Consider the following 12,581-nt stretch of genomic DNA (forward strand, 5'->3'; position numbering starts at 1 on the left):
TATTTACAATAATATATCTAATATAATCATTTTTCTGAGGATATTCAGTTTAATAGCTGCTGTAGCCAATAAGACAAGCTAAGTTTATTGCCATATAATTACTATATTAAACTCACACAGTATTGCCTGACCTGTGGTGGTGGTACAGTGGATAAAGCATTCACCTGGAACTCTGAGGTTGCAAGTGCGAAACCCCAGGCTTGCCTGGTCAAGGCACATATGAGAGAAGCAGTTACTACAACTTGAAGCTTCCTGCTTTTCCCTCGGCCCTTCCTCTCTCTCTCTCTCTCTCTTTTTTCTTTCTCTCCTCTCTCAGAAAATCAATAAATAAAATCTTTAAAAAAACAAAACAAAAAAAACACTTCACTCAGTATTAATCACAGACAATATTAATGTGTTTAACACAGGGGTAAATATAAAAATAATACAGCTTTTTAAAAGGAGCATGAGCAAATACTTACCCATAGATTGTATTTGACCGTACTTATTAAAAGCTCATTTCAGATAAAATGTTTATACCTAGGCAGGCTTTTGATTTGGTTTTATTTTATAATATAAACAATAGTCTGGATGTTTGTGGGCTGATCATTTGTTATAAATTATTTTGAAGTTAAATATTAGTTTGGTGTATTAGTGAGTTTGACCTCTTTTTTATCCATCTCCCCCTTTTTTTTAGTGAGAAAGAAAGAGGGAGAGGGAGGGACAGACAGACAGAAAGGGAGAGAGATGAGAAGCATCAGCTTGTAGTTGTGACACCTTAGTTGTTCATTGATTGCTTTCTCATATGTGCCTTGACTGGGGGGCAGGTGGCTCTAGCTGAGTCAGTTACCCCCTGCTCAAGCTAGTGACCTTTGTGCTCAAGCCAGCGACCATGGGGTATGAGGTCAAGTCTATGAGCCCACACTCAATCCAGCAACCTTTGGGTTTCAAACCTGGGTCCTCAGTGTCCCAGATTGACGCTCTATCTACTACCAACACCTGGTCAGGCTCATCTCCCTTTGTCTAAGTACTGTATAATTTATAGACGAATCTAAGCTTAAATCTTTATGCTGAAATTTAGTCATATTCTCAAAAGATATTTGTATTTAACCAACTAAAATGATTCCATTTTTCTAGTAAAGTTTTATTGACTGAATTTTCTTCTTTTGTTTAATTTTTCAAAAGGTCATTATTAAAAACAAATCTCTCAAAGTAGGATTTCGAAGAGTTATTTGCACAATTATATTTATTGTAGCATTATTCACAGTAGTCAAGAGGTGAAGCAACTCAGATGTCAACTGACAGGTGAATAGATAAAGAAAATGTAATACATACAATGAATATTTTGAAGCCTGAATAAAGAAGGAAATCCTGTGACATGCTACAGCATGGGTGAACCTGAAGGACATTATGCTAGCAAAATAAGCCATCAGAAAGGACAAATTGTGTATGATTCCACTCATATGAAGTATCTCACATAGTCAACATCATAGAAACAGAAAGTAGAATAATGGTTGCCAAGAGCTAGGGGGAGGAAGGATAGGGAATTTGTATTTATGGTTATAGAGTTTCAGACTTTTTATTTTGTGACAGAGACAGAGAGGGACAGACAGACAGGAAGAGAGAGAGATAAGAATCATCAATTCTTCGTTGTGGCCCTCTAGTTGTTCATTGATTGCTTTCTTATATGTGCCTTGACTGGGGGTCTACAGCAGACTGAGTGATTCCTTGCTCAACCGTGGGCTCAAGCTAGCAACCATGGGGTCACGTCTATTATCCCACGCTCAAGCCAATGACCCTGCGCTCAAGTTGGTGAGCCTGTGCTCAAGCCGAATGGGCCTGCGCTCAAGCTGGCGAACTCTGGGTTTCAAACCTGGGTTCTCTGCATCCCAGTCTGACACTCTATCTACCACCTGGTCAGGCTAGATTTTTCAAGGTGAAAAATGTGGAGAGATCTCACCCTGGCCAGATAGCTCGGTTAGTAAGAGTGTCATCCTGAAGCATAAACAGGGTCAGGGCACATACAGGAACAGATTAATGTTCCTATCTCTCCTTTCTTCTCTCACTAAAATCAATAAATAAACATAAAAAAAGACAAAAGTTTCTAGAGATGTTACAAAACAATTCAAATATATTTAACTACTGAACTTCATACTTAAAAATGATTGAGATGTTAAATTTAATGTTATCTGTTTTTTACTACAAAAAAAGCAACCAAATTGAAATGTTCTTTAAATGCAAAATATAGCCTTGTATAAAATGCACCAGACTGGCTTTATTTAGAACAACAAAAAGAATGTAAAATTAATAACTTATATTGATTTTATGTTGAAATAATCTTTTGTGTATGTTGTACTAAACCAAGCATATTAAAATTTTAAAACCTCATTTAATGATGTGTTTTATAGACAGTATTCCCTTTTTAGGAATTGTTGATAGAATTATTAATTGTATCCATTTCTATATTTCTACTCCCTTGGGCTGCCTTTTTTTTTTTTAACTTCCTTTTCTAAGGGAGAATCTGTTCCAAGGTTGTATGGGAGTCCTGTTAGGAGATCAAAGTGGTGAATATAGTTTTATATTGATTTAGAGAGAAGAATGTAATTTATGGAGCACATACTACTCTTCATGCCCCATTGTAGTGTTATATGTGCTTGAGGTGTTGCTAGTTTTTAAATGTCTTGACTCCAAAGTCTTGGTTAAATTCTCTTCTTATTAATTACATGCTTCCCAACTTAAATGTCTAGTTATAAAGTGCTTTTTACATTTTTCTGAATTATTAATTATACAGACCTTTTGCAAGGTTTGAATTTGTCCTTACCTAATCTTTATTTCTGTTCCTGCATTAATTCCTTAACCTACAGCTCTATTTTCCTCAGGTTCTTTTTTTTTTTTTTTAAGCAAGAAAGGGAGAGGTAGAGACAGATAGAAACTGGAAGGGAGAGCGATGAGAAGCATCAATTTGTAGTTGCATCATTTTAGTTGTTCATTGATTGCCTCTCATAGGTGCCTTGACTGGGGGACTCCAGCCGAGCCAGTGACTCCTTGCCCAAGCCAGCGACTTTGGGCTCAAGCCAGCAACTTTGGGCTTCAAGCCAGCAACAATGGAGTCATTTCTATGATCCCATGCTCAAGCTGGCGACCCCGCACTCAAGCTGGATGAGCTTGTACTCAAGGTGCTGACCTTGGTGTTTCTAACCTAGGTCCTCAGCATCCCTGGTCAGAGCTCTATCTACTGCACCACCTTAGCTGCGCAGTTGGGGGCCTGGTCTGGCAACCAGTTTATCTTATACTGTAGTTTATTCTCCCCAAATCTTTATAGTAACAATTTCTTTTATTAAGAAATTTTTTATTTTGTATTTGTCCACTCAATTTAACCATTCTTGTTTAAAAAGTTTGGGCAGCTCTATTGCCTTATCAGTAGTGGTGCAGTTGATAGAGAATGGGGAAAATATTTGCAGTTCATTTGTCTGATAAGAGGTTAATGTTCAGAATATATAAAGAACTACAACTCAACAACAAAAAAATCAATGATTTTAAAAATAGACAAAAGACTTGAATAGCTATTTTTCTAAAGATGATATATAAATGGCCAATAAACATATGAAAAAACACTCAACATCACTAATCATCAAAGAAATGCAAGTTAAAACCACAGTGAGATCATCTTATGCCCAATAGGATTGCTACTTAAAACACACACACACACACACACACACACACACACACACAATAACAGATGCTGACAAGGATGTGGAAAAAATTGGAACCTTTGTGCTCTGTTGGTAGGATTATAAAATGGCGTAACTACTATGGAAAACAGTATAGAGGTTCCTCAAAGAATGAAAAATAGAACTAACATACGATCTAACAATCCCTCTCTGGGTATGTATCCAAAAGAATTGAAAGCAGGTTCTAGAAGAAATATTTGCACATTCATATTCATGGCAACACTATTCACAATAGCCAAGAGATAGAAACAACCCAAGTGTCCATATGCAAAAGTATGAATAAACAAAATGTGGTATGTACATACAGTGGAATTTTATTCAGCCATAAAAAGAAGGAAATTCTGTCACATACTACAACATAGATAAACCTTGAGAATATGAGAATATTATGTTAAGTGAAGTAAGCTAGTCACAAAAAGACATATACTGTATAATTTCAGTTAGGTATTTTAAATAGTCAAACTTATATAAATAGAAAGTAGGATGGCAGTTACCGAGGACTGGTGGGAGGGGAAAAAAGGGGAGTTATTTAATGGGTATTGAATTTCAGATTTGTAAAATGAAAATGTTCTGAAGATCTGCTTCAAAACAATGTGAATATACTTAGCACTACTTATATACTATATACTGAACTGTACACTTAAAAATGGTTAAGATGGTAAATTTTATGTATATTTTACCACAATTAAAATAGAAAAAAAACATTGTAACAAAAAATTAAAAGAGATCATTTGAGCACAGTGTTAGGACTTCTATGAGGGCTTTTGGAAGAGCCCATGAAAGTGAGGGGTCCTGCAGCTTCTGCTTCATTGGCTTTGTACTGAAGTATCTGTTCTGACCAGGCTGATCTTGTTCTTCTTTAGAAGGCCAGTTTAACTGAGCTCTACTGTGTCCATTTTCTAATTCCTGTTTCTCATAGGTGGAACCATATAGTTAACAGCTTATCTTACACTTTCTTGTGACTGTCCTGTGTATATCTCCCAATTACAGGATTTTAAGTGTTGTCTTTTTTGCACCCTATAAAAACCTGGGTTTATACTATTCATCTATTCATTCCTTTGCTTATTTATTTAGCAAACATTGATTAAATTCCTTCTATGTACTAGATCCACAAATAAAAAACACATACCCTGCCCTTAAGAAGCTTATAATTTAGAGGGGGGAACACCAAGTAAATGGGTAACAATAATATTAGGGTAGGATGTGCTACCACAGAGGTGCATACTGGCTAATGGGAAACACAGAGGAGGACATTGGATTCAAACTGGAGTGTCAAGGAAGGCTTATGCCAAACACAAATTTGATTTTTTGGGTTTGGTTTAAAGAATTTAAGAATTTTAAAAAATATTCCCTAAATGGCCTGCTAGCATTCTAATTTCTGAATGTAACTAAAGTATAAATGCTAACATTCTGAAAAAAACAAAAAAACTAACATTCTTTTTTCCAACTGCAGTCCAAAATTTTTGGGATTCTTAGTTGCATTGGAGATTCCCATGTAGTTTTGGTTACTATTTCCACCTTCTGACTTTGTTGGCACTAAAAATCCTGGAAAAACTTAGCTTTTACATATATAGTTTTCTTTTTTTTTTTCTTTCCTTTCCTTTCTTTTTCATGAGAGGAGGAGAGATAGTGAGGTTGACTCCCACATGTGCTCCTACACGGGATCCACCTGGCAACCCTGTCTGGGGCCAGTGCTCAAGTACAAAGCTATTTTCAGTGCCTGAGGCTGACGCACTCAAACCAACCAAGCTATCCTCAGCATCTAGGGTTATGCTCAAACCAAGTGAGCCACTGGCTGCGGTAGGGGAAGAGGTAGAGAAGGGGGAGGGGAGGGGTCGCTCTCCTATGTGCCCTGACCGGGAATTGAACCCAGGATATCCATACACTGAGCCAACTCTGTCCACTGGGCCACTGGGCTAGGGCCATATTTATATTTTTTTTCTTGTCAGCCTTCTCACCATTGGTAGTACTGAAGTTTATAAGACTTTAAAAAACCTTTTCTTTTCTTATGTTCTCCACATGGCAAACTCCTACTCATTCTTCACGATTCAGTTCAGAATCTAATTTCCCCTGTGAAATCTTTCCTGACTCTTCTAGCAATAAATTCTTTGTATCTCTATAACATAACTATCTCATATTTCTATTTACACCTTTTTTAAAAAGTTTTATCTTTTTTTTAAAGATTTTATCAATTTTTGTAGAGAGAGAGAAGAGGGAGGAGCAGGAAGCATCAACTCATAGTAGTTGCTTTTTGTATGTGCCTTGATTGGGCAAGCCGAGGGTTTCAAACCGCGACCTCAGCATTCCAGGTCGATGCTTTATCCTTTGCGCGCCACCACAGGTCATGCTATTTATATTTTAATATGGCACTTAACTTGCTGTATTTTAATCATGGATTTACGTGCCTCTGTCCTTCAAGGTGTTACTAGTCATCTCTATCTCTCTCGGCCTGGTTCTGGCATAGTATCAAATACATAGTCAGTGGCTCAAAAAATAGTTTTTGACTGCATGAATGAATGGTGAGTCAAGTTTGGGGTCTTACTTTTGAAAAAAATTAATTGGTCTTAACTACACTGCTCACAAAAATTAAGGGATCAGGGAACGTTCAGATACTCCAGTACTTTCAGCCTTTTGTATAGCGCATTTTTACCAATGAAATAAAAGTTAGTTTTGCATCTCATTTGCATAATCAAGCAATTTTCTTTGACTTGTCATTTGCTTTTCTGATGTTTAATAAAAATAAATCAAATGCTTCTTTTTTTATCATTTCATATTCATTTTGAAGTACCCCTAATTTTTGTGAGCAATATATATTTCATGGTTACAGATTGCTTTCCTAACAACAACCAGTTATCTGATGGTAGAATCACTTCTATCTTCAAAATACTGTATATTATGTACTTCTTTCTACCTCTACCACCCCCACCTGTTTCAGGCTACCCTCCTCACCTAGATAGTGGCGATCACCTTCTAGCTTATTTCTCTGCTTTATCTCTTGGTCATCTGTAATGTATTCTCCATATTGAAGCCAAGATGAGCTTTTGAAAATATAAATCTTACTGTCTCTTCCAAAGTGGTTGTAAGAACTCCATAGATCCTTGAAATTCTTACTTTGGGAGGCTTTAGAGACTTTGTCCCATTTTATAGGAAACATATTAAAAGGTACCTACATCCCATATTAAATATGTGTTTTTATTTATTTATTTTTGCTATCACATTTTAAAATTTTATTAATTTCTGAAATTCTTTGGCTATAAATAAACTGACTTAAATTATAATTTACTAAGATTTCTTAACAGTTAACATATTTAGGAATTTTTGCAAAGTAAGAATTGTTTTCAAATGTAATTAAACTTTATAAATGCTAAATTTAATAGTGAATGGAATTGCTGGGTTGTATTTTGAGGACATTTAAGTATTTAATTAATAAATTATTATGGTTATAATTGTCTTTTTGTATTTTGAACTTGCAAATGTATCTTTTCAGGTCCTAAACATTTTCCTGGACCCCTGAAAAGCTAGTTAGGTATTAGGTGAAGGGTGAATAATAGATAAAATGGTGCTGTTCACTCTCCTGCTTTAAAATTCTTCTATGACTTACCCCTGTTCTTAAAATAAAATCGTTACTGTGGCCTTCAAGACCCAGAATGATTTAGCTCCTCCTACCTCCTCCTGATCATTCATCCCTCTTGTTCTTTGAACACTCAAGCAGGTGCTTTCAACTCAGCTTAAATGTCCCTCCTGAGAAAAAGCCTTTCCTAACCACCTTATCTAAAGTGAGCTTCCCTCAGTTATTACATTTCCCATCAAATTCTTTATTTTCTTAGTGATTTTCTTTTCCCAAGAGGATGTTGGCTCCATGTGGACAAGAACCTTTTCTATCTTGTTTATTAGTGTGCTCCTAGCACCTAGCAGAGTCAGACACATGGAAAGCACTTAGTCATACTTGTTGAACAGATGAAGAGTTATGTTAATAGATTTTGTATTTAGTTATCCTTTTATTGTTGGTACAAACCCTACATGGTCATAATCTCTTAAAATGGCTAAATTCTATTTGCAGTATTTTAGTTAAGGTTTTTGTATTTGTCTTCACAAGTGAAGATTAGTCTACAGTTTTTCTTCCTTTTTTTTGTACCCTCTTAGTCCAGATGGGTCTCAGGAATATGTTAGGCTCATAGAGGAAATTTGGAAGGTTTCCCTTTTATTTCTAGAAGTTGGTAACAGTAGGAATAACATAACTTCATATAACTTTGATAGAACTTTGGTAGAATTCATTTAGAAAACCATTTCTACTTCATGTACTTTTTAGTTTGAATATCTTACAAATTCCTGATAGTTTTTTTTTTGTTGTTATTTTTATAACTGCCTAACCAGGCAGTGGAGCAGTGGATAGAGCATCGGACTGGGATGCAGAGGACCCAGGTTTGAGACCCCGAGTTCTCCAGCTTGAGCGCGGGCTCATCTGGTTTGAGCAAAAGCTCACCAGCTTGGACCCAAGGTCGCTGGCTTGAGCAAGGGGTTACTCGGTCTGCTGAAGGTCCATGGTCAAGGCACATATGAGAAAGCAATCAATGAACAACTAAGGTCTCATAAGGAAGAACTGATGATTGATGCTTCTCATTTCTCTCCGTTCCTGTCTGTCTGTCCCTGTCTATCCTTCTCTGACTCTCTCTCTCTGTCCCTGTTAAAAAAAAAAACCAAAAAACTTTTCTTGAGTTGATTTTGATACTTTCTGTTTTCCTCGACTGTTTTCCATTTTATTTACTCTTCAAATTTATTGACATAAAGTTATGTGTAATTCTCTCACAATTAAAAAAAAATCCTTTTCAAATCTCTAGTTATAATGCCCCCTTCTCAGTTCTAATGTTTATTAACGACTTCTCTTTTTGTGTGTGTGTATGTGTGACAGAGACAGAAAGACAGAAATAGGGACAGACAGGAAGGGAGAGAGATAAGAAGCATCAATTCCTCATTGTGGCTCCTTAGTTGTTCATTGATTGCTTTCTCATATGTGCCTTGACTGGAGGGCTACAGCAGATGAGTGACCCCTTGCTCAAGCCAGCGACCTTAGGCTCAAGCTGATGAACCATGCTCAAGCCAGATGAGCCCGTGCTTAAGCTAGCAACCAGGGAGTTTCGAACCTGGGTCCTCTGCGTCTCAGTCCAACACTCTATCCACTGCGCCACCGCCTGGTCAGGGTGACTTCTCTTTTTTTAATTAATCATATTTTCAAAGGATTACTTGTTTTTATTTTTTGAAAACAAATGTTTTTAGTTTTATTGAGCCAATCTACTCTTTTATTTATTTATTTATTTATTATTATTTTTTTTCTGAAGCTGGAAACGGGGAGAGACAGTCAGACAGACTCCCGCATGCGCCCGACCGGGATCCACCCGGCTCGCCCACCAGGGGCAAAGCTCTGCCCACCAGGGGGCAATGCTCTGCCCCTCCGGGGCGTTGCTCTGCTGTGACCAGAGCCACTCTAGAGCCTGGAGCAGAGGCCAAGGAGCCATCCCCAGCGCCCGGGCCATCTTTGCTCCAATGGAGCCTTGGCTGCGGGAGGGGAAGAGAGAGACAGAGAGGAAGGAGGGGGGGGGGGTAGAGAAGCAAATGGGCGCTTCTCCTGTGTGCCCTGGCCGGGAATCGAACCCGGGTCCCCCGTACGCCAGGCCGACGCTCTACCGCTGAGCCAACCGGCCAGGGCTACTCTTTCTTTTTTAAAGCTATTATTTATGCTTTTTTCATTATTAATTTTTTTTAAGTTTGTTGTTGTCTAGATTTTTGAGTTGCCTTGGCCAGATAACTCAGTTGGTTAGAGCATTCTCCCAAAATGCAAAGGCTGCTGGTTCAATCTCTGGTCAGAGCACATACAGGAACAGATTGATGTTCCTATCTCTCTCTCTCCCTTCCTCTCTTGCTAAAATAAATTTTAAAAATCAGATTTTTGAAATAAATGTTTAGTTTATATTTTTTAATGTTTCCAAATAAAATATTTAATTAAAATATTTAATTTCTTTTTAAAAATTTTCCATTAATTTGAGAAAGAGGAAAGGGGGTGGGGGAGAGAGAAGCATCAAATTATTTCACTTCATTGTTGTAGGTTGGTTGCTTCTCATATGTGCTCTGACCAGGGATCAAACCCATGACTTCAGCACACTGGGACGATACTCTATTCACTGAGCCACTCTGCTAGGGCCCTAAATGAATTTTTTTTTTCTGAGAGAAAAAGAGAGGGAAGCATCAACTTGTAGTTGTATGTCACTTTAGTTGTTCATTGATTGTTTCTTGTACATGCCTTGACCGGGAGGCTCAAGCTGAGCCAGTGACCTTTAGCTTCAAGCTAGCAACCATAGGATCATGTTGATGATACCACGCTCAAGCCGGCAACCCCACGCTCAAGCTGGTGAGCCTGCGCTCAAGCTGATGACCTTGGGTTTTGAACCTGGTAGTATCCCAGATCAATACTCTACCCACTGCACAACCATTACTCAGTCCCAAATAAAAATATTTTAATAGTGGTGTAGTGTATAGTCACCAAAGATACCAACTTTGAAAGAGAACAGTTATTTGAGTGTATAAGTTCTGGCTTATGTGTTTAAAAAGTAAACTATTTTTTTTTACTTTGAATTCTCACTTTGTAATAATATAATTTAAAAAAATGTCCAATTTTTAATATGAAAAAATTTCAATAAGTATATCACAGGATCCAAAATGTCTGAAAATATGGGGAAAATAGTGTATTTATTGAACTTGTTTTTTTTTTAAGATGAATAAATGGACTGTTTTAAGTTTAGAAGTACCTCACATAAATAAATAAATAAATAAATAAATAAATAAATAAATAAATAAGTCTGGATGTTTTTGTTTAGTTTTGTTTTGTTTTTGGTGCCGTGACTTGGATAAAATGTCTGGATGTTAAAGAATAAAATATTGATCATATTATTTGAAAATAGAACTAATATTCTGTTTTAAAATGTGTTTTTGTTTCCTGACTTCATGCAGCTTGTTAACACAAGGTAACACATATACACATTCAAACAGTAATATTCTGCACTGGAAAATGGAGACTTAGAAAAATTCAGTTTTATAAAGATATTATATCCACTTGACCTGTTTTGGCACACTAGATAAGGCACTGACCTGAAATGCTGAGGTTGCAGGTTCAAAACCCCAGGCTTTCCCGGTCAAAGCACATATGAGAAGCAACTATGAATTGATGCTCACTCTCCACCCCACCCCTAACTGTCTTTCTCTATCTCCTCTCTCTAAAATCAATAAATAAAATCTTTTTAAAAAGATCATCTCCATCACAAATTGAAACAAAGTGGCTGTACAGTCTTCATGCATTTTAGCATGTTGAGCATGCTCCACATAAGTAATCTTTCCGTAACTCATCTGGAAGGTATTGGAGGGATAAAAATAGACTAAGTATTCAAAATTTCCATCCTAGGAGTTTCCTGCTTTTGCCTACATCTCAATTGTCAGTCCAACTCCTGGCTCCTACTCCACTCAGAGCTGTGCAAAGACAGTGGAAGCATTTTATGCCATAAGTGCTCAAGCTGCCAGATCATCTAGGTATTGGACTCTGCCTCCCCTGAAACAGTTCCTTTCCTGTTCTTCTATCAGAGTAAAAAAAAAGGGGAGGGGACTGTATAAAGACCCAGAAGCCAGGATGACAAATGTGGGACTTAGAAAGGGTTCATAAAGTTTCTTTTCGAGGAATGCCAGGCTTACAGAATCTGTCAGTTCTGTGCTAGCTGGCATGGCAGAGTACACTCCGTCAGCCTAGTTCATTTGGGAGAATCATACTGAAATCCCATCTGTTCCGCTTTATAGAGATACATGGGGTCTAATAGACACAGGGCACTTTTGCTCTCTTGCTATCACTTTTGTTACTTTATTTCCTTGAGCAATCCTTAAATAGATGGAGGCAAGTTTCTGGAAAGATTTCCAGTTCTTATAGTATTTGTTTGGGTGGCAGGTTTCCTCCTGTTCAGCGCAGCACTTCCAAATGGAGGTCCAGTTTAATCAATTCATTTATTTATCTATTTGCTGTAGGGCTTCACACAGCCATGAAGGAAGATGTGATGTTTGTCCTTATACATACTGGGGAAGGACCAGTGGTAAGGACCTTATTTCACAAATAATAAATTGCTATTTTGACCAGTGCTATGAAGTCATAAAAGATATGGGAGTGTTGAACAGGAAGGCTGGTCTAGATTGGGAAGGACAAGGAAAGTTTTCCCAGGGTGATGACTTAACTTTTGAGATGGCAATGATAAGATGAACAGAACTGCAAAGAAAAAAAGCCAAATACATTTTTGAAGCTGATAGGAACCAAAGATAACATCTAGTGATGTCTTATCCTTACATTCTACAAATGAGAAGATCGAGGTCCAAGGATACCAAGGACTTGCCTTGCTAAGGTTGCACAGCCCTACGGCTGTTAGCCCCAGGGCTAGAGACACAAACCCTGTGTGAGTTTTTTTTGGTCGTTGGAAATCTAGAAGCAGATAGAAGGGACCTACGGATGGGGGAAACCAGGCAGATTTTAAATTTAGTGCTTACTGCATGTCAGCTGCAGAGCTACTCCTCAGGTGGGGGAGTGGGTTAATGACTCAGATCTGCCTTATCCTAGAGGAATTTAGTTTGCTATGCTGTAGCGAAGTTTTTATTTGGGGTGGAGAAAGTACCAAACACACATACACCCAAAACAATGAATGTGTAGTTCAATTGGGAAGCCAGTCCCTGTTTTGCAGCTGCCTAGCTGTGTGATTTGGGATAAAACACTTAACATCTCTGAATTACCATTTACAATTTATACTTTGGTGTATTTCCTTTCAGTCTTCCTATTAGTTTTAGGAATTTGTT

The 12,581-nt window shown here is 37.5% G+C and overlaps 1 protein-coding gene across 3 annotated transcripts in view; it reads left to right on the forward strand.

The window, feature by feature from the left end:
* TNRC6B (trinucleotide repeat containing adaptor 6B) overlaps positions 1-12,581 on the forward strand; it is a 286,705-nt gene that overhangs the window by 121,398 nt on the left and 152,726 nt on the right. The window lies entirely within an intron of this gene.

This window comes from Saccopteryx leptura, chromosome 1 (assembly GCF_036850995.1).
Source record: "Saccopteryx leptura isolate mSacLep1 chromosome 1, mSacLep1_pri_phased_curated, whole genome shotgun sequence".
In the NCBI taxonomy this organism is placed as follows: Eukaryota; Metazoa; Chordata; class Mammalia; order Chiroptera; family Emballonuridae; genus Saccopteryx; species Saccopteryx leptura.